The 27,965-nt window shown below is 47.3% G+C and overlaps 11 non-coding genes and 3 pseudogenes across 11 annotated transcripts; all 14 read left to right on the plus strand.

The window, feature by feature from the left end:
* The first annotated feature begins 3,485 nt into the window (after nucleotides 1–3,485).
* Nucleotides 3,486–3,676, plus strand: LOC142674746 (U2 spliceosomal RNA). The gene has a single exon (XR_012851837.1). It is a non-coding gene; the product is annotated as a U2 spliceosomal RNA (small nuclear RNA).
* Nucleotides 3,677–4,914: 1,238 nt separating this feature from the next.
* On the plus strand, nucleotides 4,915–5,105 carry LOC142674848 (U2 spliceosomal RNA). The gene has a single exon (XR_012851930.1). It is a non-coding gene; the product is annotated as a U2 spliceosomal RNA (small nuclear RNA).
* A 1,234-nt stretch (nucleotides 5,106–6,339) lies between these two features.
* Nucleotides 6,340–6,530, plus strand: LOC142674748 (U2 spliceosomal RNA). The gene has a single exon (XR_012851839.1). It is a non-coding gene; the product is annotated as a U2 spliceosomal RNA (small nuclear RNA).
* Nucleotides 6,531–7,773: 1,243 nt separating this feature from the next.
* On the plus strand, nucleotides 7,774–7,964 carry LOC142674749 (U2 spliceosomal RNA). The gene has a single exon (XR_012851840.1). It is a non-coding gene; the product is annotated as a U2 spliceosomal RNA (small nuclear RNA).
* Nucleotides 7,965–9,207: 1,243 nt separating this feature from the next.
* On the plus strand, nucleotides 9,208–9,318 carry LOC142674927 (U2 spliceosomal RNA; annotated as a pseudogene).
* Nucleotides 9,319–10,668: 1,350 nt separating this feature from the next.
* On the plus strand, nucleotides 10,669–10,876 carry LOC142674909 (U2 spliceosomal RNA; annotated as a pseudogene).
* Nucleotides 10,877–12,102: 1,226 nt separating this feature from the next.
* LOC142674858 (U2 spliceosomal RNA) lies at nucleotides 12,103–12,293 on the plus strand. Its single transcript, XR_012851939.1, has one exon. It is a non-coding gene; the product is annotated as a U2 spliceosomal RNA (small nuclear RNA).
* A 1,242-nt stretch (nucleotides 12,294–13,535) lies between these two features.
* LOC142674751 (U2 spliceosomal RNA) lies at nucleotides 13,536–13,726 on the plus strand. Its single transcript, XR_012851841.1, has one exon. It is a non-coding gene; the product is annotated as a U2 spliceosomal RNA (small nuclear RNA).
* Nucleotides 13,727–14,952: 1,226 nt separating this feature from the next.
* LOC142674859 (U2 spliceosomal RNA) lies at nucleotides 14,953–15,143 on the plus strand. The gene has a single exon (XR_012851940.1). It is a non-coding gene; the product is annotated as a U2 spliceosomal RNA (small nuclear RNA).
* A 1,238-nt stretch (nucleotides 15,144–16,381) lies between these two features.
* On the plus strand, nucleotides 16,382–16,572 carry LOC142674752 (U2 spliceosomal RNA). The gene has a single exon (XR_012851842.1). It is a non-coding gene; the product is annotated as a U2 spliceosomal RNA (small nuclear RNA).
* Nucleotides 16,573–17,810: 1,238 nt separating this feature from the next.
* Nucleotides 17,811–18,001, plus strand: LOC142674753 (U2 spliceosomal RNA). Its single transcript, XR_012851843.1, has one exon. It is a non-coding gene; the product is annotated as a U2 spliceosomal RNA (small nuclear RNA).
* A 6,768-nt stretch (nucleotides 18,002–24,769) lies between these two features.
* On the plus strand, nucleotides 24,770–24,954 carry LOC142674900 (U2 spliceosomal RNA). The gene has a single exon (XR_012851975.1). It is a non-coding gene; the product is annotated as a U2 spliceosomal RNA (small nuclear RNA).
* A 1,234-nt stretch (nucleotides 24,955–26,188) lies between these two features.
* LOC142674929 (U2 spliceosomal RNA) lies at nucleotides 26,189–26,299 on the plus strand (annotated as a pseudogene).
* Nucleotides 26,300–27,707: 1,408 nt separating this feature from the next.
* LOC142674915 (U2 spliceosomal RNA) lies at nucleotides 27,708–27,892 on the plus strand. The gene has a single exon (XR_012851983.1). It is a non-coding gene; the product is annotated as a U2 spliceosomal RNA (small nuclear RNA).
* Nucleotides 27,893–27,965: the final 73 nt, after the last annotated feature.

A 27,965-nucleotide genomic window follows, 5' to 3' on the forward strand; every position in this document is an offset into this window, starting at 1 on the left:
TTGGTCCCTGGTGCCAAGCTTCCTAAGGGTAGGATATTTAATCTTTCATGTCCTGAACGTGAAGCCATGAGGGTGTATATCCAAGAATGCCTGGCCAAGGGTTTCATTCGCCCCTCGACTTCTCCTGTAGGTGCTGGCTTCTTCTTCGTGGGGAAGAAGGATGGTGGTCTTAGGCCGTGCATTGATTATCGTAACCTGAATAAGGTCACCGTAAGGAACCAGTACCCACTTCCTTTGATTCCGGATCTTTTTAATCAGGTTCAGGGAGCCCAATGGTTTTCTAAGTTCGATCTACGGGGGGCATATAACCTTATCCGCATCAAAGAGGGGGATGAGTGGAAAACTGCGTTCAACACACCCGAGGGTCATTTCGAATACCTGGTCATGCCCTTTGGGTTGTGTAATGCCCCTGCTGTCTTCCAGAATTTTATTAATGAAATCCTGAGAGAGTACCTGGGTAATTTTCTTGTTGTGTACCTTGATGACATACTGGTGTTTTCCAAGGACTGGTCCTCCCACGTGGAGCATGTCAGGAAGGTGCTCCAGGTCCTTCGGGAGAATAATCTGTTTGCTAAGACTGAAAAATGTGTCTTTGGGGTACAGGAGATACCATTTTTAGGGCAAATCCTCACTCCTCATGAATTCCGCATGGACCCTGCCAAGGTTCAGGCTGTGGCGGAATGGGTCCAACCTGCCTCCCTTAAGGCGTTACAGTGTTTTTTAGGGTTCGCCAACTATTACAGGAGATTTATTGCCAACTTCTCGGTCGTCGCTAAGCCTCTTACGGACCTTACCCGCAAGGGTGCTGATGTCCTCCATTGGCCCCCTGAGGCCGTCCAGGCCTTTGAGACCCTCAAGAAGTGCTTTATCTCGGCCCCCGTGCTGATTCAGCCCAACCAAGAGGAGCCATTTATTGTGGAGGTTGACGCTTCCGAGGTGGGAGTGGGGGCCGTCTTGTCCCAGGGTACCAGCTCCCTCACCCATCTCCGCCCCTGTGCTTACTTCTCTAGGAAGTTTTCGCCCACGGAGAGTAACTATGATATTGGCAACCGCGAACTTCTAGCCATTAAATGGGCTTTTGAGGAGTGGCGGCACTTCCTGGAGGGGGCCAGACACCAGGTAACGGTCCTTACGGATCACAAGAATCTGGTTTTCCTAGAATCGGCCCGGAGGCTTAATCCTAGACAAGCTCGGTGGGCACTATTCTTTACCAGATTTAATTTCTTGGTTACCTATAGGGCTGGGTCCAAGAATATTAAGGCTGATGCTCTGTCACGTAGTTTCATGGCCAATCCTCCTTCTGAGAAGGATCCTGCTTGTATTTTACCCCCTGGTATAATCGGCTCTGCCACGGATTCTGATTTAGCTTCTGATATCGCGGCTGATCAGGGTGCAGCTCCCGGGAACGTCCCTGGAGACAAACTGTTTGTTCCCCTGCAATACCGGCTGAGGGTACTCAGGGAAAACCATGACTCCGCTCTATCTGGTCATCCTGGCATCTTGGGCACCAAACACCTCATTACCAGAAACTATTGGTGGCCTCGGTTGCCTAAAGACGTTAGGGCTTACGTCACCGCTTGTGAGGTTTGCGCTAGATCCAAAACCCCTAGGTCCCGACCTGCGGGCCTACTACGTTCCTTGCCCATTCCCCAGAGACCTTGGACCCATATCTCCATGGATTTTATCACCGATTTGCCTCCATCTCAGGGCAAGTCGGTGGTGTGGGTGGTAGTCGACCGCTTCAGCAAGATGTGCCACTTTGTGCCCCTTAAGAAGCTACCTAACGCCAAGACGTTAGCTTCTTTGTTTGTGAAACACATCCTGCGTCTCCATGGGGCCCCAGTCAATATCGTTTCTGACAGAGGGGTACAATTTGTTTCCTTATTTTGGAGAGCTTTTTGTAAAAAGTTGGAGATTGATCTGTCCTTCTCCTCCGCCTTCCATCCCGAAACTAATGGCCAAACGGAAAGGACCAACCAATCCCTGGAACAATATTTAAGGTGTTTCATCTCTGACTGTCAATTCGATTGGGTCTCATTCCTTCCCCTTGCTGAATTTTCCTTGAATAACCGGGTCAGTAACTCGTCAGGGGTCTCCCCGTTTTTCTGTAATTTCGGGTTTAACCCAAGATTCTCCTCCGTCTCTCCTGGTTGTTCCAATAATCCTGAGGTAGAGGATGTTCATCGGGAACTGTGCACTGTCTGGGCCCAGGTTCAGAAGAACCTAGAGGCGTCCCAGAGCGCACAAAAGATTGAGGCGGATAGTAGACGTTCTGCTAACCCCCGGTTTGTCGTCGGGGATTTGGTCTGGTTGTCGTCCAGGAACTTGCGCCTTAAGGTCCCGTCCAGGAAGTTTGCTCCCCGATTTATTGGACCTTATAAGATCATTGAAGTCCTCAACCCTGTATCCTTCCGTCTGGAGCTCCCCCCATCATTTCGCATACATGACGTCTTCCATGCCTCCCTCCTTAAACGCTGCTCCCCGTCCTGGTCCCCCTCGAGGAAACCTCCTGTTCCCGTTCTCACCCCTGAGGGGGTGGAATTCGAGGTGGCCAAGATTATGGACAGTAGGATGGTCCAGGGCTCCCTCCAGTACCTGGTCCATTGGAGAGGATACGGGCCGGAGGAGAGGACTTGGGTACCTGCCCGTGATGTTCACGCTGGGGTATTGATCAGGAGGTTCCACCTTCTCTTCCCCACTAAACCGGGTCCCCTTAGTAAGGGTCCGGTGGCCCCTCATAAAAGGGGGAGTACTGTTAGGGATCTGCCAGGTACTTCATCTAGGTATACTCCTGGGATTAATCAATCCACACCTGAGGCCAGACCTGTTCGTCTGACACCATCTCCCACCAACCAGGGTGGCAGGCTCAGGAGTGGGAGAGCCTATCGCGGCCTGGTCTGTCGGAGTTAGCTCCGCCCCCTGTCCTTTATTACCTGCCCTGTTCTCTCCCTCAGTGCTTGTAATTCTTTTGGATTCCTGGCCCCACTGCTGCTTGCTCCAGCCTGCTTCTGCCGTGCTTCTGCCTTGCTGCAGTTCTGCTTGACCTGCTTGCTTTGCCCCTGGCTTGCTTCTGTCTCCTTGCCCGCTTGGGTGTACTCACTTCGTCCTGGTCCTGACTGTCCGTTCGTCGCTCCGTTTCCTCGTGGCGTTCCGTGGCTACTGCCCCTTCCCTTGCATGTTCCCTGTTTGTTTTCCTGTGCACTTAGACAGCGTAGGGACCGCCGCCCAGTTGTACCTCGTCGCCTAGGGCGGGTCGTTGCAAGTAGGCAGGGACAGGGCGGTGGGTAGATTAGGGCTCACTTTCCCTTCACCTCCTTCCTGCCATTACAGTCTGGCTTCCTCTCCGGCCTTTATTCACCTCCCGTGTAGCTGTGAGTGTGTGAGCCTGCAGGGCCCCATGGAATTGCCTAGAAGTAGGCTGAATCGCTGCAAGGGCTGAACAGCAGTATCGGGCAGGCTCGGGCAACGCGCGGCCCATTCGGGTTATCGCTTCTCGGCCTTTTGGCTAAGATCAAGTGTAGTATCTGTTCTTATCAGTTTAATATCTGATACGTCCCCTATCTGGGGACCATATATTAAATGGATTTTTAGAACAGGGAGATGGAAATAGAGCTTGCTCTGTCCACTCCACGCATTGACCTGGTATTGCAGTATTTCCAGGACCGGTGCACCCTTTCCTTATGTGTTGACTAAAATCAGATTCCAAAAGTGTTTTTTGTGTTTGCCATTGTTTCTGTCTTTCTGAAGGGATCTCCCCTTTTAATCCCATTATTTCAACACCTGTTGGACAATGCATGAGTGATAATGAGCTAATTGATTAAATGCAATTAATGAATACATTGCCACCTCTTGTTTTGTGTCGTCTGTGTGTCTGTGTTTCCGGCATTTCACATTGGAACAGCTCATTCACCTTCCTTGTCTTCTCTCCGCCCTCCCTTTTAGGTAAGTTAAAGAGCTGCACCTGAGCCAGCCACTGATTGATGCAGCACCACAGTCAAATAGTGGAGTGGAGTAGGGGAACAGCAAACAGCCATTAAAGCCGCCCGCCCGCCCGCCCGCCACAATGGACCTACCTGTGTACACTAGATGGATGTGATGGAATGTACTGTCGTCCCTACATTTCAAGAAGGAGTAAGAATTGCAGTTGCAACAAAGCCTTGCTTGCCTACAAAGAGAGCAGCAATTTGGATTTGTTACTATGTTACCTAGAAGAATAACAAACTGTGCAAGGATGGAGGTTGTAGGAGCAAGGAGAAGTTGTCTGTAAAGTTGGTGGATGCTTATTTTCCATTTTGCAGTCCCTTGTCTCCCTCTTGTGGCCTCCTGGAGGCAACTAGCTGTGCAAAAAAAGACAGCCTGGCGGCCGGCTGTTGCAGTGTTGCCCTCTCAGGCAACACTGAGTGACTGACTGAGCCGCACCGTCTTATATAAAGTTCAGACGGAACTTTGCACGTGTCATAGTGGAGCCCTGAGGAGCCAGAGCCAGCTTTCTGACATCATAATGGGGCCTCAGAGATAAAAGCCTGGGCCCAGGCAGTGTTGGTCAGTGCTGCTCAGCAGGCAGCACTGGACTGGACTGGATTACAGCTGATACAAGGTGTGAAGGAACAAGGGGTGGCTGTGGGCATGCACTGGCTGCCGCTGCCAGTGTTTATCTGCATGGCAGCAGGGCATTTGGGCATTGCCAGGAAGGCGTTTTTATGTAGATTCCTCCTCTTTCAGCACTGCATTGTGGTGCAAGCAAAATAAGCAAATCCTGTCTGGCTTCCTCTCCGGCCTTTATTCACCTCCCGTGTAGCTGTGAGTGTGTGAGCCTGCAGGGCCCCATGGAATTGCCTAGAAGTAGGCTGAATCGCTGCAAGGGCTGAACAGCAGTATCGGGCAGGCTCGGGCAACGCGCGGCCCGTTCGGGTTATCGCTTCTCGGCCTTTTGGCTAAGATCAAGTGTAGTATCTGTTCTTATCAGTTTAATATCTGATACGTCCCCTGTCTGGGGACCATATATTAAATGGATTTTTAGAACAGGGAGATGGAAATAGAGCTTGCTCTGTCCACTCCACGCATTGACCTGGTATTGCAGTATTTCCAGGACCGGTGCACCCTTTCCTTATGTGTTGACTAAAATCAGATTCCAAAAGTGTTTTTTGTGTTTGCCATTGTTTCTGTCTTTCTGAAGGGATCTCCCCTTTTAATCCCATTATTTCAACACCTGTTGGACAATGCATGAGTGATAATGAGCTAATTGATTAAATGCAATTAATGAATACATTGCCACCTCTTGTTTTGTGTCGTCTGTGTGTCTGTGTTTCCGGCATTTCACATTGGAACAGCTCATTCACCTTCCTTGTCTTCTCTCCGCCCTCCCTTTTAGGTAAGTTAAAGAGCTGCACCTGAGCCAGCCACTGATTGATGCAGCACCACAGTCAAATAGTGGAGTGGAGTAGGGGAACAGCAAACAGCCATTAAAGCCGCCCGCCCGCCCGCCACAATGGACCTACCTGTGTACACTAGATGGATGTGATGGAATGTACTGTCGTCCCTACATTTCAAGAAGGAGTAAGAATTGCAGTTGCAACAAAGCCTTGCTTGCCTACAAAGAGAGCAGCAATTTGGATTTGTTACTATGTTACTTAGAAGAATAACAAACTGTGCAAGGATGGAGGTTGTAGGAGCAAGGAGAAGTTGTCTGTAAAGTTGGTGGATGCTTATTTTCCATTTTGCAGTCCCTTGTCTCCCTCTTGTGGCCTCCTGGAGGCAACTAGCTGTGCAAAAAAAGACAGCCTGGCGGCCGGCTGTTGCAGTGTTGCCCTCTCAGGCAACACTGAGTGACTGACTGAGCCGCACCGTCTTATATAAAGTTCAGACGGAACTTTGCACGTGTCATAGTGGAGCCCTGAGGAGCCAGAGCCAGCTTTCTGACATCATAATGGGGCCTCAGAGATAAAAGCCTGGGCCCAGGCAGTGTTGGTCAGTGCTGCTCAGCAGGCAGCACTGGACTGGACTGGATTACAGCTGATACAAGGTGTGAAGGAACAAGGGGTGGCTGTGGGCATGCACTTGCTGCCGCTGCCAGTGTTTATCTGCATGGCAGCAGGGCATTTGGGCGTTGCCAGGCAGGCGTTTTTATGTAGATTCCTCCTCTTTCAGCACTGCATTGTGGTGCAAGCAAAAGAAGCAAATCCTGTCTGGCTTCCTCTCCGGCCTTTATTCACCTCCCGTGTAGCTGTGAGTGTGTGAGCCTGCAGGGCCCCATGGAATTGCCTAGAAGTAGGCTGAATCGCTGCAAGGGCTGAACAGCAGTATCGGGCAGGCTCGGGCAACGCGCGGCCCGTTCGGGTTATCGCTTCTCGGCCTTTTGGCTAAGATCAAGTGTAGTATCTGTTCTTATCAGTTTAATATCTGATACGTCCCCTATCTGGGGACCATATATTAAATGGATTTTTAGAACAGGGAGATGGAAATAGAGCTTGCTCTGTCCACTCCACGCATTGACCTGGTATTGCAGTATTTCCAGGACCGGTGCACCCTTTCCTTATGTGTTGACTAAAATCAGATTCCAAAAGTGTTTTTTGTGTTTGCCATTGTTTCTGTCTTTCTGAAGGGATCTCCCCTTTTAATCCCATTATTTCAACACCTGTTGGACAATGCATGAGTGATAATGAGCTAATTGATTAAATGCAATTAATGAATACATTGCCACCTCTTGTTTTGTGTCGTCTGTGTGTCTGTGTTTCCGGCATTTCACATTGGAACAGCTCATTCACCTTCCTTGTCTTCTCTCCGCCCTCCCTTTTAGGTAAGTTAAAGAGCTGCACCTGAGCCAGCCACTGATTGATGCAGCACCACAGTCAAATTTTGGAGTGGAGTAGGGGAACAGCAAACAGCCATTAAAAGCCGCCCGCCCGCCCGCCCGCCCGCCACAATGGACCTACCTGTGTACACTAGATGGATGTGATGGAATGTACTGTCGTCCCTACATTTCAAGAAGGAGTAAGAATTGCAGTTGCAACAAAGCCTTGCTTGCCTACAAAGAGAGCAGCAATTTGGATTTGTTACTATGTTACCTAGAAGAATAACAAACTGTGCAAGGATGGAGGTTGTAGGAGCAAGGAGAAGTTGTCTGTAAAGTTGGTGGATGCTTATTTTCCATTTTGCAGTCCCTTGTCTCCCTCTTGTGGCCTCCTGGAGGCAACTAGCTGTGCAAAAAAAGACAGCCTGGCGGCCGGCTGTTGCAGTGTTGCCCTCTCAGGCAACACTGAGTGACTGACTGAGCCGCACCGTCTTATATAAAGTTCAGACGGAACTTTGCACGTGTCATAGTGGAGCCCTGAGGAGCCAGAGCCAGCTTTCTGACATCATAATGGGGCCTCAGAGATAAAAGCCTGGGCCCAGGCAGTGTTGGTCAGTGCTGCTCAGCAGGCAGCACTGGACTGGACTGGATTACAGCTGATACAAGGTGTGAAGGAACAAGGGGTGGCTGTGGGCATGCACTGGCTGCCGCAGCCAGTGTTTATCTGCATGGCAGCAGGGCATTTGGGCGTTGCCAGGAAGGCGTTTTTATGTAGATTCCTCCTCTTTCAGCACTGCATTGTGGTGCAAGCAAAAGAAGCAAATCCTGTCTGGCTTCCTCTCCGGCCTTTATTCACCTCCCGTGTAGCTGTGAGTGTGTGAGCCTGCAGGGCCCCATGGAATTGCCTAGAAGTAGGCTGAATCGCTGCAAGGGCTGAACAGCAGTATCGGGCAGGCTCGGGCAACGCGCGGCCCGTTCGGGTTATCGCTTCTCGGCCTTTTGGCTAAGATCAAGTGTAGTATCTGTTCTTATCAGTTTAATATCTGATACGTCCCCTATCTGGGGACCATATATTAAATGGATTTTTAGAACAGGGAGATGGAAATAGAGCTTGCTCTGTCCACTCCACGCATTGACCTGGTATTGCAGTATTTCCAGGACCGGTGCACCCTTTCCTTATGTGTTGACTAAAATCAGATTCCAAAAGTGTTTTTTGTGTTTGCCATTGTTTCTGTCTTTCTGAAGGGATCTCCCCTTTTAATCCCATTATTTCAACACCTGTTGGACAATGCATGAGTGATAATGAGCTAATTGATTAAATGCAATTAATGAATACATTGCCACCTCTTGTTTTGTGTCGTCTGTGTGTCTGTGTTTCCGGCATTTCACATTGGAACAGCTCATTCACCTTCCTTGTCTTCTCTCCGCCCTCCCTTTTAGGTAAGTTAAAGAGCTGCACCTGAGCCAGCCACTGATTGATGCAGCACCACAGTCAAATTTTGGAGTGGAGTAGGGGAACAGCAAACAGCCATTAAAAGCCGCCCGCCCGCCCGCCCGCCCGCCACAATGGACCTACCTGTGTACACTAGATGGATGTGATGGAATGTACTGTCGTCCCTACATTTCAAGAAGGAGTAAGAATTGCAGTTGCAACAAAGCCTTGCTTGCCTACAAAGAGAGCAGCAATTTGGATTTGTTACTATGTTACCTAGAAGAATAACAAACTGTGCAAGGATGGAGGTTGTAGGAGCAAGGAGAAGTTGTCTGTAAAGTTGGTGGATGCTTATTTTCCATTTTGCAGTCCCTTGTCTCCCTCTTGTGGCCTCCTGGAGGCAACTAGCTGTGCAAAAAAAGACAGCCTGGCGGCCGGCTGTTGCAGTGTTGCCCTCTCAGGCAACACTGAGTGACTGACTGAGCCGCACCGTCTTATATAAAGTTCAGACGGAACTTTGCACGTGTCATAGTGGAGCCCTGAGGAGCCAGAGCCAGCTTTCTGACATCATAATGGGGCCTCAGAGATAAAAGCCTGGGCCCAGGCAGTGTTGGTCAGTGCTGCTCAGCAGGCAGCACTGGACTGGACTGGATTACAGCTGATACAAGGTGTGAAGGAACAAGGGGTGGCTGTGGGCATGCACTGGCTGCCGCAGCCAGTGTTTATCTGCATGGCAGCAGGGCATTTGGGCGTTGCCAGGAAGGCGTTTTTATGTAGATTCCTCCTCTTTCAGCACTGCATTGTGGTGCAAGCAAAAGAAGCAAATCCTGTCTGGCTTCCTCTCCGGCCTTTATTCACCTCCCGTGTAGCTGTGAGTGTGTGAGCCTGCAGGGCCCCATGGAATTGCCTAGAAGTAGGCTGAATCGCTGCAAGGGCTGAACAGCAGTATCGGGCAGGCTCGGGCAACGCGCGGCCCGTTCGGGTTATCGCTTCTCGGCCTTTTGGCTAAGATCAAGTGTAGTACTTTAGGGTATTGCCTTGTTTCTTGGTCAGGAGGTGCCCTGGTACCCTTTTCCTTGGCCTGGGGGGATCGTTTCTCTTAGGAGAGACTTCACCCCTCTGCTGCTATTGGGGAGGAGGATTAGTCCAGGGCAACGGGGAGCGATCACCTGCCTGGTACTTCGGTACTGAAGGTATTCTTTGGAGATTGCTGGAATTCGTTTGGAGCAGGATGGAGGAAATTCCCGAATATATGCGTACCAGGAATGCTGTCCGGTTTTTCGTGGAGGAATCTGAGCGACAAAGGAAGGATCTGGAGTTCATCACAAAGGTTCTTTTGTTGGATTTCTTTCAGCTGGAGAGATCATGCATTTTGGCGGTGATGGACTATCCGAGGAGAGGGTGCTTTGACGTTACCTTCGCCACAGAAGAAATTTATGCTGTCTTTTTAGAACGCTTGAAGGAAGGTAAAAGGGACCCAAGACTTGTGGGTGTGAAGGTAACACCACATTTTGTGCCAAACAAAAAGTTGGTGGTTGTAAAAATGTTTTCGCCTTACGTGGATGAAGAGGACATTAAGTTATTTCTCAATAAGTTTTGTGAGGAGGTGGTGGGAAAGGGGAAAGTGTTTAACCCTTTTGGATTTTGGACTGGGAAGTGGAAATTTCTTTGTAAATTTGTGAGAATTGGTGAATCTAGAAACCTATTGTTTCCTCCAGCGCGGTTCAAGATTGGAAGTGCGTGTGGAAATTTATTTTTTCTTGGAATGGATATGTTTTGTTTGAATTGTAAAGAGTATGGTCATGAGAGAGAAGCCTGTGAGAAAGTAATGTGTACAAAATGTCTGCAAGAGGGACATAAGTATAATGAATGTCAGAAAGGGAAAGTATGTAATATGTGTGGAGAGGAGGGGCACATATTCAAATCGTGCCCAAAGAAAAGCAAACGTGAGGTACAAGAGGAAAATAAGAAGATAGTCAAAAGAAAGGAAGCGGAAGTTAGTTTGGAAGAAGGCAAGCTTCACAAATTGGAAGGAAGTGGGCAAAGTGATGAGAAAAAAAGGAAAAAAGCAGAGAGAAAGAAAAAAAGTGTCATTTCAGAAGAGGAAAGAGCAGAAAGAGACAGGTTATTGGAAGAAGTAGAGCAGTTACGTAGTAAAATTAATTTTGAAAAAATGCGGAGGAGGGTGCGGCTCTGTGTAAGAGAAAATTTATCAGGGTTTCTTGAAAGGTATGGTGTGCCAACGTGGTTAACGTGCATTGTAAACTGTGAGTGGGATGGTAATGATTTGCAGGAACATCTAGTGGATATGTTAGGAACTATTGCTGTTAAAAAAGGAATGTTTTTTTGATTTCTTAAGAAAAAAAAAGGAAAGAGGAAAACAAAAATTAATTGTACGTTTTCAGTTTTCATTGTGATGATCTAAGTCTTTTTTATTTTGAATTTTATGATTTTTAAGACGTGATCTGAATGAAAAAAAAAAAAAAAAAAAAAAAAAAAAATCTGTTCTTATCAGTTTAATATCTGATACGTCCCCTATCTGGGGACCATATATTAAATGGATTTTTAGAACAGGGAGATGGAAATAGAGCTTGCTCTGTCCACTCCACGCATTGACCTGGTATTGCAGTATTTCCAGGACCGGTGCACCCTTTCCTTATGTGTTGACTAAAATCAGATTCCAAAAGTGTTTTTTGTGTTTGCCATTGTTTCTGTCTTTCTGAAGGGATCTCCCCTTTTAATCCCATTATTTCAACACCTGTTGGACAATGCATGAGTGATAATGAGCTAATTGATTAAATGCAATTAATGAATACATTGCCACCTCTTGTTTTGTGTCGTCTGTGTGTCTGTGTTTCCGGCATTTCACATTGGAACAGCTCATTCACCTTCCTTGTCTTCTCTCCGCCCTCCCTTTTAGGTAAGTTAAAGAGCTGCACCTGAGCCAGCCACTGATTGATGCAGCACCACAGTCAAATAGTGGAGTGGAGTAGGGGAACAGCAAACAGCCATTAAAGCCGCCCGCCACAATGGACCTACCTGTGTACACTAGATGGATGTGATGGAATGTACTGTCGTCCCTACATTTCAAGAAGGAGTAAGAATTGCAGTTGCAACAAAGCCTTGCTTGCCTACAAAGAGAGCAGCAATTTGGATTTGTTACTATGTTACCTAGAAGAATAACAAACTGTGCAAGGATGGAGGTTGTAGGAGCAAGGAGAAGTTGTCTGTAAAGTTGGTGGATGCTTATTTTCCATTTTGCAGTCCCTTGTCTCCCTCTTGTGGCCTCCTGGAGGCAACTAGCTGTGCAAAAAAAGACGGCCTGGCGGCCGGCTGTTGCAGTGTTGCCCTCTCAGGCAACACTGAGTGACTGACTGAGCCGCACCGTCTTATATAAAGTTCAGACAGAACTTTGCACGTGTCATAGTGGAGCCCTGAGGAGCCAGAGCCAGCTTTCTGACATCATAATGGGGCCTCAGAGATAAAAGCCTGGGCCCAGGCAGTGTTGGTCAGTGCTGCTCAGCAGGCAGCACTGGACTGGACTGGATTACAGCTGATACAAGGTGTGAAGGAACAAGGGGTGGCTGTGGGCATGCACTTGCTGCCGCTGCCAGTGTTTATCTGCATGGCAGCAGGGCATTTGGGCGTTGCCAGGAAGGCGTTTTTATGTAGATTCCTCCTCTTTCAGCACTGCATTGTGGTGCAAGCAAAAGAAGCAAATCCTGTCTGGCTTCCTCTCCGGCCTTTATTCACTTCCCGTGTAGCTGTGAGTGTGTGAGCCTGCAGGGCCCCATGGAATTCCCTAGAAGTAGGCTGAATCGCTGCAAGGGCTGAACAGCAGTATCGGGCAGGCTCGGGCAACGCGCGGCCCGTTCGGGTTATCGCTTCTCGGCCTTTTGGCTAAGATCAAGTGTAGTATCTGTTCTTATCAGTTTAATATCTGATACGTCCCCTATCTGGGGACCATATATTAAATGGATTTTTAGAACAGGGAGATGGAAATAGAGCTTGCTCTGTCCACTCCACGCATTGACCTGGTATTGAAGTATTTCCAGGACCGGTGCACCCTTTCCTTATGTGTTGACTAAAATCAGATTCCAAAAGTGTTTTTTGTGTTTGCCATTGTTTCTGTCTTTCTGAAGGGATCTCCCCTTTTAATCCCATTATTTCAACACCTGTTGGACAATGCATGAGTGATAATGAGCTAATTGATTAAATGCAATTAATGAATACATTGCCACCTCTTGTTTTGTGTCGTCTGTGTGTCTGTGTTTCCGGCATTTCACATTGGAACAGCTCATTCACCTTCCTTGTCTTCTCTCCGCCCTCCCTTTTAGGTAAGTTAAAGAGCTGCACCTGAGCCAGCCACTGATTGATGCAGCACCACAGTCAAATAGTGGAGTGGAGTAGGGGAACAGCAAACAGCCATTAAAGCCGCCCGCCCGCCCGCCCGCCCGCCACAATGGACCTACCTGTGTACACTAGATGGATGTGATGGAATGTACTGTCGTCCCTACATTTCGAGAAGGAGTAAGAATTGCAGTTGCAACAAAGCCTTGCTTGCCTACAAAGAGAGCAGCAATTTGGATTTGTTACTATGTTACCTAGAAGAATAACAAACTGTGCAAGGATGGAGGTTGTAGGAGCAAGGAGAAGTTGTCTGTAAAGTTGGTGGATGCTTATTTTCCATTTTGCAGTCCCTTGTCTCCCTCTTGTGGCCTCCTGGAGGCAACTAGCTGTGCAAAAAAAGACAGCCTGGCGGCCGGCTGTTGCAGTGTTGCCCTCTCAGGCAACACTGAGTGACTGACTGAGCCGCACCGTCTTATATAAAGTTCAGACGGAACTTTGCACGTGTTATAGTGGAGCCCTGAGGAGCCAGAGCCAGCTTTCTGACATCATAATGGGGCCTCAGAGATAAAAGCCTGGGCCCAGGCAGTGTTGGTCAGTGCTGCTCAGCAGGCAGCACTGGACTGGACTGGATTACAGCTGATACAAGGTGTGAAGGAACAAGGGGTGGCTGTGGGCATGCACTTGCTGCCGCTGCCAGTGTTTATCTGCATGGCAGCAGGGCATTTGGGCGTTGCCAGGAAGGCGTTTTTATGTAGATTCCTCCTCTTTCAGCACTGCATTGTGGTGCAAGCAAAAGAAGCAAATCCTGTCTGGCTTCCTCTCCGGCCTTTATTCACCTCCCGTGTAGCTGTGAGTGTGTGAGCCTGCAGGGCCCCATGGAATTGCCTAGAAGTAGGCTGAATCGCTGCAAGGGCTGAACAGCAGTATCGGGCAGGCTCGGGCAACGCGCGGCCCGTTCGGGTTATCGCTTCTCGGCCTTTTGGCTAAGATCAAGTGTAGTATCTGTTCTTATCAGTTTAATATCTGATACGTCCCCTATCTGGGGACCATATATTAAATGGATTTTTAGAACAGGGAGATGGAAATAGAGCTTGCTCTGTCCACTCCACGCATTGACCTGGTATTGCAGTATTTCCAGGACCGGTGCACCCTTTCCTTATGTGTTGACTAAAATCAGATTCCAAAAGTGTTTTTTGTGTTTGCCATTGTTTCTGTCTTTCTGAAGGGATCTCCCCTTTTAATCCCATTATTTCAACACCTGTTGGACAATGCATGAGTGATAATGAGCTAATTGATTAAATGCAATTAATGAATACATTGCCACCTCTTGTTTTGTGTCGTCTGTGTGTCTGTGTTTCCGGCATTTCACATTGGAACAGCTCATTCACCTTCCTTGTCTTCTCTCCGCCCTCCCTTTTAGGTAAGTTAAAGAGCTGCACCTGAGCCAGCCACTGATTGATGCAGCACCACAGTCAAATAGTGGAGTGGAGTAGGGGAACAGCAAACAGCCATTAAAGCCGCCCGCCACAATGGACCTACCTGTGTACACTAGATGGATGTGATGGAATGTACTGTCGTCCCTACATTTCAAGAAGGAGTAAGAATTGCAGTTGCAACAAAGCCTTGCTTGCCTACAAAGAGAGCAGCAATTTGGATTTGTTACTATGTTACCTAGAAGAATAACAAACTGTGCAAGGATGGAGGTTGTAGGAGCAAGGAGAAGTTGTCTGTAAAGTTGGTGGATGCTTATTTTCCATTTTGCAGTCCCTTGTCTCCCTCTTGTGGCCTCCTGGAGGCAACTAGCTGTGCAAAAAAAGACAGCCTGGCGGCCGGCTGTTGCAGTGTTGCCCTCTCAGGCAACACTGAGTGACTGACTGAGCCGCACCGTCTTATATAAAGTTCAGACGGAACTTTGCACGTGTCATAGTGGAGCCCTGAGGAGCCAGAGCCAGCTTTCTGACATCATAATGGGGCCTCAGAGATAAAAGCCTGGGCCCAGGCAGTGTTGGTCAGTGCTGCTCAGCAGGCAGCACTGGACTGGACTGGATTACAGCTGATACAAGGTGTGAAGGAACAAGGGGTGGCTGTGGGCATGCACTTGCTGCCGCTGCCAGTGTTTATCTGCATGGCAGCAGGGCATTTGGGCGTTGCCAGGAAGGCGTTTTTATGTAGATTCCTCCTCTTTCAGCACTGCATTGTGGTGCAAGCAAAAGAAGCAAATCCTGTCTGGCTTCCTCTCCGGCCTTTATTCACTTCCCGTGTAGCTGTGAGTGTGTGAGCCTGCAGGGCCCCATGGAATTCCCTAGAAGTAGGCTGAATCGCTGCAAGGGCTGAACAGCAGTATCGGGCAGGCTCGGGCAACGCGCGGCCCGTTCGGGTTATCGCTTCTCGGCCTTTTGGCTAAGATCAAGTGTAGTATCTGTTCTTATCAGTTTAATATCTGATACGTCCCCTATCTGGGGACCATATATTAAATGGATTTTTAGAACAGGGAGATGGAAATAGAGCTTGCTCTGTCCACTCCACGCATTGACCTGGTATTGAAGTATTTCCAGGACCGGTGCACCCTTTCCTTATGTGTTGACTAAAATCAGATTCCAAAAGTGTTTTTTGTGTTTGCCATTGTTTCTGTCTTTCTGAAGGGATCTCCCCTTTTAATCCCATTATTTCAACACCTGTTGGACAATGCATGAGTTATAATGAGCTAATTGATTAAATGCAATTAATGAATACATTGCCACCTCTTGTTTTGTGTCGTCTGTGTGTCTGTGTTTACGGCATTTCACATTGGAACAGCTCATTCACCTTCCTTGTCTTCTCTCCGCCCTCCCTTTTAGGTAAGTTAAAGAGCTGCACCTGAGCCAGCCACTGATTGATGCAGCACCACAGTCAAATAGTGGAGTGGAGTAGGGGAACAGCAAACAGCCATTAAAGCCGCCCGCCCGCCCGCCCGCCACAATGGACCTACCTGTGTACACTAGATGGATGTGATGGAATGTACTGTCGTCCCTACATTTCAAGAAGGAGTAAGAATTGCAGTTGCAACAAAGCCTTGCTTGCCTACAAAGAGAGCAGCAATTTGGATTTGTTACTATGTTACCTAGAAGAATAACAAACTGTGCAAGGATGGAGGTTGTAGGAGCAAGGAGAAGTTGTCTGCAAAGTTGGTGGATGCTTATTTTCCATTTTGCAGTCCCTTGTCTCCCTCTTGTGGCCTCCTGGAGGCAACTAGCTGTGCAAAAAAAGACAGCCTGGCGGCCGGCTGTTGCAGTGTTGCCCTCTCAGGCAACACTGAGTGACTGACTGAGCCGCACCGTCTTATATAAAGTTCAGACGGAACTTTGCACGTGTCATAGTGGAGCCCTGAGGAGCCAGAGCCAGCTTTCTGGCATCATAATGGGGCCTCAGAGATAAAAGCCTGGGCCCAGGCAGTGTTGGTCAGTGCTGCTCAGCAGGCAGCACTGGACTGGACTGGATTACAGCTGATACAAGGTGTGAAGGAACAAGGGGTGGCTGTGGGCATGCACTTGCTGCCGCTACCAGTGTTTATCTGCATGGCAGCAGGGCATTTGGGCGTTGCCAGAAAGGCGTTTTTATGTAGATTCCTCCTCTTTCAGCACTGCATTGTGGTGCAAGCAAAAGAAGCAAATCCTGTCTGGCTTCCTCTCCGGCCTTTATTCACCTCCCGTGTAGCTGTGAGTGTGTGAGCCTGCAGGGCCCCATGGAATTGCCTAGAAGTAGGCTGAATCGCTGCAAGGGCTGAACAGCAGTATCGGGCAGGCTCGGGCAACGCGCGGCCCGTTCGGGTTATCGCTTCTCGGCCTTTTGGCTAAGATCAAGTGTAGTATCTGTTCTTATCAGTTTAATATCTGATACGTCCCCTATCTGGGGACCATATATTAAATGGATTTTTAGAACAGGGAGATGGAAATAGAGCTTGCTCTGTCCACTCCACGCATTGACCTGGTATTGCAGTATTTCCAGGACCGGTGCACCCTTTCCTTATGTGTTGACTAAAATCAGATTCCAAAAGTGTTTTTTGTGTTTGCCATTGTTTCTGTCTTTCTGAAGGGATCTCCCCTTTTAATCCCATTATTTCAACACCTGTTGGACAATGCATGAGTTATAATGAGCTAATTGATTAAATGCAATTAATGAATACATTGCCACCTCTTGTTTTGTGTCGTCTGTGTGTCTGTGTTTACGGCATTTCACATTGGAACAGCTCATTCACCTTCCTTGTCTTCTCTCCGCCCTCCCTTTTAGGTAAGTTAAAGAGCTGCACCTGAGCCAGCCACTGATTGATGCAGCACCACAGTCAAATAGTGGAGTGGAGTAGGGGAACAGCAAACAGCCATTAAAGCCGCCCGCCCGCCCGCCCGCCACAATGGACCTACCTGTGTACACTAGATGGATGTGATGGAATGTACTGTCGTCCCTACATTTCAAGAAGGAGTAAGAATTGCAGTTGCAACAAAGCCTTGCTTGCCTACAAAGAGAGCAGCAATTTGGATTTGTTACTATGTTACCTAGAAGAATAACAAACTGTGCAAGGATGGAGGTTGTAGGAGCAAGGAGAAGTTGTCTGTAAAGTTGGTGGATGCTTATTTTCCATTTTGCAGTCCCTTGTCTCCCTCTTGTGGCCTCCTGGAGGCAACTAGCTGTGCAAAAAAAGACAGCCTGGCGGCCGGCTGTTGCAGTGTTGCCCTCTCAGGCAACACTGAGTGACTGACTGAGCCGCACCGTCTTATATAAAGTTCAGACGGAACTTTGCACGTGTCATAGTGGAGCCCTGAGGAGCCAGAGCCAGCTTTCTGACATCATAATGGGGCCTCAGAGATAAAAGCCTGGGCCCAGGCAGTGTTGGTCAGTGCTGCTCAGCAGGCAGCACTGGACTGGACTGGATTACAGCTGATACAAGGTGTGAAGGAACAAGGGGTGGCTGTGGGCATGCACTTGCTGCCGCTACCAGTGTTTATCTGCATGGCAGCAGGGCATTTGGGCGTTGCCAGAAAGGCGTTTTTATGTAGATTCCTCCTCTTTCAGCACTGCATTGTGGTGCAAGCAAAAGAAGCAAATCCTGTCTGGCTTCCTCTCCGGCCTTTATTCACCTCCCGTGTAGCTGTGAGTGTGTGAGCCTGCAGGGCCCCATGGAATTGCCTAGAAGTAGGCTGAATCGCTGCAAGGGCTGAACAGCAGTATCGGGCAGGCTCGGGCAACGCGCGGCCCGTTCGGGTTATCGCTTCTCGGCCTTTTGGCTAAGATCAAGTGTAGTATCTGTTCTTATCAGTTTAATATCTGATACGTCCCCTATCTGGGGACCATATATTAAATGGATTTTTAGAACAGGGAGATGGAAATAGAGCTTGCTCTGTCCACTCCACGCATTGACCTGGTATTGCAGTATTTCCAGGACCGGTGCACCCTTTCCTTATGTGTTGACTAAAATCAGATTCCAAAAGTGTTTTTTGTGTTTGCCATTGTTTCTGTCTTTCTGAAGGGATCTCCCCTTTTAATCCCATTATTTCAACACCTGTTGGACAATGCATGAGTGATAATGAGCTAATTGATTAAATGCAATTAATGAATACATTGCCACCTCTTGTTTTGTGTCGTCTGTGTGTCTGTGTTTCCGGCATTTCACATTGGAACAGCTCATTCACCTTCCTTGTCTTCTCTCCGCCCTCCCTTTTAGGTAAGTTAAAGAGCTGCACCTGAGCCAGCCACTGATTGATGCAGCACCACAGTCAAATAGTGGAGTGGAGTAGGGGAACAGCAAACAGCCATTAAAGCCGCCCGCCCGCCCGCCACAATGGACCTACCTGTGTACACTAGATGGATGTGATGGAATGTACTGTCGTCCCTACATTTCAAGAAGGAGCAAGAATCGCAGTTGCAACAAAGCCTTGCTTGCCTACAAAGAGAGCAGCAATTTGGATTTGTTACTATGTTACCTAGAAGAATAACAAACTGTGCAAGGATGGAGGTTGTAGGAGCAAGGAGAAGTTGTCTGTAAAGTTGGTGGATGCTTATTTTCCATTTTGCAGTCCCTTGTCTCCCTCTTGTGGCCTCCTGGAGGCAACTAGCTGTGCAAAAAAAGACAGCCTGGTGGCCGGCTGTTGCAGTGTTGCCCTCTCAGGCAACACTGAGTGACTGACTGAGCCGCACCGTCTTATATAAAGTTCAGACGGAACTTTGCACGTGTCATAGTGGAGCCCTGAGGAGCCAGAGCCAGCTTTCTGACATCATAATGGGGCCTCAGAGATAAAAGCCTGGGCCCAGGCAGTGTTGGTCAGTGCTGCTCAGAAGGCAGCACTGGACTGGATTACAGCTGATACAAGGTGTGAAGGAACAAGGGGTGGCTGTGGGCATGCACTTGCTGCCGCTGCCAGTGTTTATCTGCATGGCAGCAGGGCATTTGGGCGTTGCCAGGAAGGCGTTTTTATGTAGATTCCTCCTCTTTCAGCACTGCATTGTGGTGCAAGCAAAAGAAGCAAATCCTGTCTGGCTTCCTCTCCGGCCTTTATTCACCTCCCGTGTAGCTGTGAGTGTGTGAGCCTGCAGGGCCCCATGGAATTGCCTAGAAGTAGGCTGAATCGCTGCAAGGGCTGAACAGCAGTATCGGGCAGGCTCGGGCAACGCGCGGCCCGTTCGGGTTATCGCTTCTCGGCCTTTTGGCTGCGACCAAGTGTATTCGTACAGGAGGTTTCAGTCAGAAGGTGCCTGGGGTACCCGGCTACTTGGCCTGGGGGGATCGTCACTGGTTTATCGCCTTGACTTCACCCCCCTGCAGCTATTGGGTAGTCGGACTAGTCCTCAGGCAACGGGAAGGGATCGCTAGGCGGACAGCTTGCGCTGGACGGCCTAGAAGGGCGGAAAAACTTGTTGGGACAAGCAGGAATGCCGTTCACCTATGGGTTTGTAACTGGGGAGACCCAGTTACGCCAAACCATCCGGATCGAGGTCGGAGAGGAACATCGCCAGCGGAAGAACCTGAAATTCATAGTAGGGGAAATCCTGCTTGGCTCCTTCGGCCTCAGACGGGAAAATATCCTGTGTCTGAATGACCAGGAAGGCCGCGGTCGGTATACCATCTCCTTCTGCACCGCGGCCTGCTGCGATACAATCTGTGCAGCCCTGTCTGGTTCCGACCAGACAGATGAGCGCCTAGATGGGCTTCATTTTTCTCTCCTCTACGGAGAAGAGTCTATTCCACTGGTCGTGGTAATGCATAGCCCCTTTGTCCCCGCCAAGGACATTGACACATTCCTAGGGCGCTATTGCAAGGAAATTCACTTCTCGCATGAAGTAAAAAATGCTGAGGGATTTTGGAACGGAAAGAGAAAGTACTTTGTCAAGTTCTTTCAAGACCCCAATGGCATACGTGGCTTTGTGCACCCTCCAGCGAATTTTGCCATTGGGAAGAACCGGGGATACCTGTTTTACCCCCAGATGCCCCGGTTTTGCTGGAACTGCCAAAAATATGGGCACACAAAAGAGTCATGCAGTGAAAACCGTGTTGTTCGCTGTAACAAATGTGGAGGCCTGGGGCACGTGGCCGCCAAGTGCAGTTCCAGAGCAACATGTAACCTGTGCGGGGAGGCAGGTCACATGTATAAAGACTGTCCTAAAAGAACGCAGTCATTGAGGGGTGGGCCTAGGCCTGGTCCATCCCGTCCAGGGCCAGGGCAGCAGTCCACAACAGGTGCGGACTCTGCTGGTAATGCCCCGGAAACGGCACCCGCCGAAGGGCCAGGACCAAGACCCTCCAAGTCACGAGTGGAGGGTGGTCCTGGGGATTCCAAAGGGCCGGAGCAGGGCTGTTCTGGTTCTGCGATGAAGGCCCCGAGCTCCATACCTGAGTCGGTTGGTAGGAAATCTCGCCGGTCCTCGGTGCCGTCAAAGGAGGACTGGGCAGAGGTGGTGGCTGGTGATTAAGGGATCTAGAAGGAGGGGCTCCACGCTGGACCTCCCTGCCACCAGCTGCCTCCGACCGACTGAGAAGCCCGAGTCTGACCCTCTTATTACGCCAACAGGGGGTCGGGCATTGACGGCTTCAGGTGCAGTAGGCAAGATGACGAGAGAGAAGGTGGGGACCTCACAGGCTCCTGAGCGCCCTGAGCAGATGAGTGACCCGGAGATACCTGCAGCCGTACCGGAGGTAGCAGCGGCCGGAGTTCGCGATGGTGATGACAACAGCCAGGAGTCGGAGGTGACATCCAGTGACGGGGAGGAGGAATCAAGGATGGACCTGACGAGTACGGGGAAAAGGCTAAGAGAAGAAGATGTGCCCACCATAAAGAGGAAGACAATATGCCGCAGCTCGGATGAGAGTGAGTTCAGGGGAAGAGTCGGGTCGATTCATATATCTGGCTCTGACCCTGGGAAAATCCTGGAGTTTGCATCCCCTGATACAGGGGAGTCTGGCTCCCAATTTATATCGGAGTCGGATTCCTCGGAGGTGGACACTGACGCCTAACAATAACTATGCCTTGTATTCCTCTGAAAGTTGCCTCGCTAAATGTGAGGTCCCTAAAGAGCCCTGTTCGCAGGGCTGCTTTATTCTCTTTTCTACAGACTATGGACTTTGATTTTTGCCTACTGCAGGAGTGTGGAATCCCTAACAGCATGGACTATATGGACTTGAAAAAAGACTGGAAGCTGGGCCCTTCGGTGTGGTCGGGTGCTAATGACTGTCGTTCTTCAGGTGTGGGATTGCTCTGCCGTGGCCATTCTATTTCGATACAAACCGTCACTGAGATTATGCCTGGCAGAGCTATTTTAACCCACCTGCACATTAATGGACTTTTAATACGTATTTTAAATGTCTATGCCCCTCCTGATAAACAGGAGCGGGCAGAGCTTTTTAATATTTTACCACTGTTTTGTGTTGGGTCTACCCCCCTGCTGGTAGGAGGTGATTTTAACTGCACAAGAGAAGGAGAAGGCCGGCAGGGTGGGGATGCAAATAGAAAAGACCGCACTACCTACCTGCTCAAAAATTTTATTGAAGATTTTAAATTGCGCGATTGCTGGAGGGAACTCTTGCCAGGAGACGCAGGTGCCACATGGTCTAATGGAAGAGTGAGCTCCAGAATCGATTTTATTTTTGCTTCCCATGATTTTATCTCTCAAAAATGTATGATTTTAACAAATATATTTTCAGACCATAAGCTCCTTAGTGTGTCCCTGGAGCTGGAGGGAGAGCAAAAAGTGAGTAAGGGCCTCTGGAGGTTAAACACCACGCTCCTAGAGGACCCTGAAAACAAAAGTGAGTTTGTGCGGACCTACCAGTGCTGGCAATCACAGAAAAAGCCCCACGAGACCATGCTGCACTGGTGGGAGGGCATTAAACCCAGAATTAAATTATTTTTTATCCGAGCAGGTAGGAAGAAAGCTAGAGAAAAGAAACAGTGGTTTTATGTTCTTAATAAGCGTTTGCATGTGCTTTTTAAACTAAAGGATGTTGGGTTTGAGGTGGATTCGGATATTTTAAATTTAAAAGCTGAAATAAAAAAATGTTTAGATGATAAAGGCAAACAAATCATTTTTAACTCCCATGTAAAACACCTTGAAGAAGATGAGAAGTGCTCCCGATTCTTTTTTAAAAAGGTAAATGGTAGGCGAGATGCTATTTTAAACCTAGAAGGGGAGACTTCTATGGGAGGAATGTTGAATGCAGCTTTTAACTTTTACCAACTCCTTTTTAGTAAAAAAGCTATTGATAAATCCTTTTTAAATCATGCTCTTAACTCCCTTGATTTTAAGTTAGATATTTTAGACCAGGAGGTTTTATCCCGAGATCTTAATTTAGAGGAACTTTTATCTGTTTTTAAAAGTTTTTCAGCGGGAAAGGCCCCTGGGGAGGATGGGTTGCCTATTGAATTTTATCTAACTTTTTGGGATGTTTTAAAAGAGGATATGATTTTACTGTACAAAGAGGTTTTTATCACTGAAGAGCTGCCCCCTTCCTGGAGAAGGGGGATCGTGTCTTTAATTTTTAAAAAAGGTGAAAAGGACCAACTGAAAAATTGGCGTCCCATTACACTTTTAAATGTAGACTACAAGATTTTAGCCAAATTGATAGCGGTCCGTTTTAAACCTTTTATCAGTAAGCTAATCCACCCAAACCAGGTCTGTGGGGTACCTGGTAGATCTATCACTGAGTCCCTTAATATTTTAAGAGATGTTATTTGGTATTTTAAAGATCGAGGCCAAAATCTTGCTATTTTATCACTAGACTTTGAAAAGGCCTTTGATAGAGTGTCCCATGAGTTCCTTTTTATGGTTCTTAAAAAGATGGCGGTGCCTGATTTTATGATAAGTCGTGTTATGCTTTTATATCGGTCCTGTTTTAGTGAAATTTCTGTAAATGGATTTTTAACTAAAGGTGTTCCTCTTTTATCTGGAGTCAAGCAAGGGTGCCCATTGTCTCCCCTACTATTTATATGCGCAATGGAGCCCCTGTTAGCTATGCTCAGAAGTGACAAAGTAGTCAGAGGCGCCCCGATACCTGGTGGGAGGGGTAACCAAATAAAGGTATTGGGCTACATGGATGACGTAACAATTTTATGCCCTGATTCAACATCCATGAGGAGGGCGCTGAGGAACACCACCTTTTTCTGCGAGGCTTCTGGTTTTAAACTAAACATTGATAAATGTGATTGTTTTAATATAGGAGGCTGGGATTCCTCCCTGACCCCAGGAGTCAGAATGCAGAAGGACCAGATTAAAATTTTAGGCATTGTTTTTAATCAGGCGAACAATGGGACCTCTAACTGGGACTCAGTGATAGCAAAAATAGAGAAGAAGGTTTTAATGTGGAATCTTAGGAGCCTCACGATGGAGGGGAAAATTTTAATTATAAAAATGGTTTTAATCCCAATAATGCTTTATGTTGCCATGGTTTTCCCTCCGTCCATTTTATATATTAAAAAGCTAACACGCATTTGTTTTATGTTTCTGTGGGGCTCCAAGATGGAAAAATTAAAACGTGATTTTATGTATAAATGTAAGGACAACGGCGGGAGAGATGTTCCTAACCTTTTTACATTTTTTTATATCAAATATTTCTGCTTCTGTTTTAAAATGTTTAAATCCGATGGCATTTTTAGCTGCTTTTTAAAATATGCAGCGGGCATGGTTTTTAAGCGTTGGTCTCGTATCTCCCTAAATTCTCCTGTGCTTCTGTGTCCCCCAAAACACTATGTGGTGCTGGAGAAGACTGTCAGGCTCCTGAGCCTCCATGAGTTGGAACCTGATATATTGGGGGACCAGAGGAAGGTGTCAGTGGCGTGTAGACACAGAGAAGAAATGGTGGCAGTTTCCAATCTCTCACAGGCAAGGTCCAAGCAAGTATGGCGGAATGTTTTTGGGAAATACCTTGCAAATGTGCATAAGGACCTTGCCTGGGCGATCGTGCACCAGTGCCTCCCTACACGTGAGTTCCAACACAGGCGAGGACTGGTGGCGAGAGCCAAGTGCCCGAGAGATATGTGCAGAAATGATGAGACGGTAATGCACTTATTCTGGAACTGCCACTATGCACAGGAGATTTGGAGGAAGGCTGGCCTTTTATTAAAATGGATTTGCGGTCTTAACGATTTTAAATACGAGTACGTTTTTTATGGCCTTTTTACCTGCCCATCATTCAGACAGCAGATGATCTGCTGGATGATTATTAATTGTTTTAAAAATGCCATCTGGAAGGTTAGGAACATTCTTCTTTTTAAACGTGATTTTATTGATATTAAAGATTGTGTTAAAATCGCGTTGAGTGAATTATATGTATATTATCTAAGAGACAAAAAACATCTCGGAGCAAAAGAGGCGGCATCCATGTGGTGTCTGTCTCTATGGAACACAATTATTATGTAAATTATCCATGTATTTATAATTGTGATTTTATTGCTTGTTTTATGATGTTTTATCCTGCCATTGTCATACTTTTAAAGAAACCTTCTTCTCGTTGAAAATATATTGCCTTTATCGTTTTAATGAAATGTATTAAAAATAAACATTTTTAGTACCGAATTTTATGCTATAAAAAGGTTTTTTAATGAAATGTATTAAAAACGTTTTATTACTAATCTTATTGGACAATTGAATGTATAAACAAATTTATTATTACGGAATTTTATTTAACAGCATTTTATTACTGAATTTTATTTTGTAAAAATTGCATTCTATGTATGTGAATATTTGTCAATAAAATTTTGTTGAAACCTTATCTGTTCTTATCAGTTTAATATCTGATACGTCCCCTATCTGGGGACCATATATTAAATGGATTTTTAGAACAGGGAGATGGAAATAGAGCTTGCTCTGTCCACTCCACGCATTGACCTGGTATTGCAGTATTTCCAGGACCGGTGCACCCTTTCCTTATGTGTTGACTAAAATCAGATTCCAAAAGTGTTTTTTGTGTTTGCCATTGTTTCTGTCTTTCTGAAGGGATCTCCCCTTTTAATCCCATTATTTCAACACCTGTTGGACAATGCATGAGTGATAATGAGCTAATTGATTAAATGCAATTAATGAATACATTGCCACCTCTTGTTTTGTGTCGTCTGTGTGTCTGTGTTTCCGGCAATTCACATTGGAACAGCTCATTCACCTTCCTTGTCTTCTCTCCGCCCTCCCTTTTAGGTAAGTTAAAGAGCTGCACCTGAGCCAGCCACTGATTGATGCAGCACCACAGTCAAATAGTGGAGTGGAGTAGGGGAACAGCAAACAGCCATTAAAGCCGCCCGCCCGCCCGCCACAATGGACCTACCTGTGTACACTAGAGGGATGTGATGGAATGTACTGTCGTCCCTACATTTCAAGAAGGAGTAAGAATTGCAGTTGCAACAAAGCCTTGCTTGCCTACAAAGAGAGCAGCAATTTGGATTTGTTACTATGTTACCTAGAAGAATAACAAACTGTGCAAGGATGGAGGTTGTAGGAGCAAGGAGAAGTTGTCTGTAAAGTTGGTGGATGCTTATTTTCCATTTTGCAGTCCCTTGTCTCCCTCTTGTGGCCTCCTGGAGGCAACTAGCTGTGCAAAAAAAGACAGCCTGGCGGCCGGCTGTTGCAGTGTTGCCCTCTCAGGCAACACTGAGTGACTGACTGAGCCGCACCGTCTTATATAAAGTTCAGACGGAACTTTGCACGTGTCATAGTGGAGCCCTGAGGAGCCAGAGCCAGCTTTCTGACATCATAATGGGGCCTCAGAGATAAAAGCCTGGGCCCAGGCAGTGTTGGTCAGTGCTGCTCAGCAGGCAGCACTGGACTGGACTGGATTACAGCTGATACAAGGTGTGAAGGAACAAGGGGTGGCTGTGGGCATGCACTTGCTGCCGCTGCCAGTGTTTATCTGCATGGCAGCAGGGCATTTGGGCGTTGCCAGGAAGGCGTTTTTATGTAGATTCCTCCTCTTTCAGCACTGCATTGTGGTGCAAGCAAAAGAAGCAAATCCTGTCTGGCTTCCTCTCCGGCCTTTATTCACCTCCCGTGTAGCTGTGAGTGTGTGAGCCTGCAGGGCCCCATGGAATTGCCTAGAAGTAGGCTGAATCGCTGCAAGGGCTGAACAGCAGTATCGGGCAGGCTCGGGCAACGCGCGGCCCGTTCGGGTTATCGCTTCTCGGCCTTTTGGCTAAGATCAAGTGTAGTACTTTAGGGTATTGCCTTGTTTCTTGGTCAGGAGGTGCCCTGGTACCCTTTTCCTTGGCCTGGGGGGATCGTTTCTCTTAGGAGAGACTTCACCCCTCTGTTGCTATTGGGGAGGAGGATTAGTCCAGGGCAACGGGGAGCGATCACTTGCCTGGCATTTAGGTGCTGAAGGTATTATCTTTGGATTTCGTTGGATTTTCGTTGGATCGTTGGCTTCTATTGCGGCAGGATGGAGGAAATTCCTGACTACATGCGGACTCGGAATGCGGTTCGCTTCTCTATGGAGGAATCTGGAGGACAAGGCAAGGACTTGGAATTCCTAACTAAGGTACTGTTGCTTGGTCTTTTCCAGTTGGAGAGACAATGGATTTTGTCTGTAATGGACTATCCAAGAAGAGGATGTTTCGACGTCACCTTTCATACGGAGGACATTTATTTGAAATTTCTGGACACTTTGAAGGAGAAGAAGCAGGATCCAAGACTGGTTGGTGTGACAGTAACACCACACTTTGTTCCAAGTAAAAAGTTGGTGATTGTCAAAATGTTTTCACCTTATGTAAATAAGGATGACATTATGTGGTTTCTCACTAAGTTCTGTGAGGAAGTGGTGGAGAAGGGTAAGGTCTTTAATCCGTTTGGATTCTGGACAGGTAAATGGAAATTCCTGTGTAAGTTTAAGGCAGTTGGAGAGGCTGGAAACTTATTGCTTCCTCCAGCACGCTTTAAAATTGGCAGTGCAAGTGGGAATCTGTATTTCTTTGGAATGGGGATTTTTTGCCACAATTGTAAAGAGTATGGGCATGAGAAGGAGAATTGTGGAAAAATAATTTGTACAAAATGTTTTAAGGAAGGTCATAAGTATAATGATTGTGAGAAGGGCAAAGTGTGTAACATGTGTAGAGAAGAAGGGCATGTGTTTAAAAATTGTCCAAAAAAAAGTATAAGTGAAGCAAAGGAGGAGAGTAAGAAGACAGTTAAAAGAAAGGAAGTGATAGTTAACAGAAAGGAAGAGAAAGTTACCCCACAAAAAGAGGATAAGCCACAGAAAAAGGGAGGAGCGGGGAAAAGTGTTGAAGTTGGAAAAAGTGATGAAACAAAAAGGAGAAAAATTGTGGAACAAAATGTAGTTTCAGATGAAGATAGAGCAGAAAGAGACAAACTAGTAAAAGACGTGGAGGGATTAAGAGATAAAATTAATTTTGAGAAGGTTCGGAGGCGGGTACGAACCTGTTTGAGAGGGAGTGTACCGGATTTTCTGGAGAGATATGAAGTGCCAACCTGGTTGGCATGTATTGTAAATTTGGAATGGGACGGTCAAGATCTTCGAGAACATCTTGTGGATATGCTTGGTGTAATCGCTTTAAGAAACGGTTTGTTTTATTAATTTTACTTTAAAAAAAAAAAAAAAAAAGAGAGAGAAATTAAAATTATATTTGGTTTTTTCATAATGATGATCAAGTCTTTAAATTTGAAGTTTAAAATTTAACTCGAGACGGATCTGAGTGGAAACCTTATCTGTTCTTATCAGTTTAATATCTGATACGTCCCCTATCTGGGGACCATATATTAAATGGATTTTTAGAACAGGGAGATGGAAATAGAGCTTGCTCTGTCCACTCCACGCATTGACCTGGTATTGCAGTATTTCCAGGACCGGTGCACCCTTTCCTTATGTGTTGACTAAAATCAGATTCCAAAAGTGTTTTTTGTGTTTGCCATTGTTTCTGTCTTTCTGAAGGG

Source organism: Rhinoderma darwinii, assembly GCF_050947455.1.
Source record: "Rhinoderma darwinii isolate aRhiDar2 chromosome 2 unlocalized genomic scaffold, aRhiDar2.hap1 SUPER_2_unloc_21, whole genome shotgun sequence".
In the NCBI taxonomy this organism is placed as follows: Eukaryota; Metazoa; Chordata; class Amphibia; order Anura; family Rhinodermatidae; genus Rhinoderma; species Rhinoderma darwinii.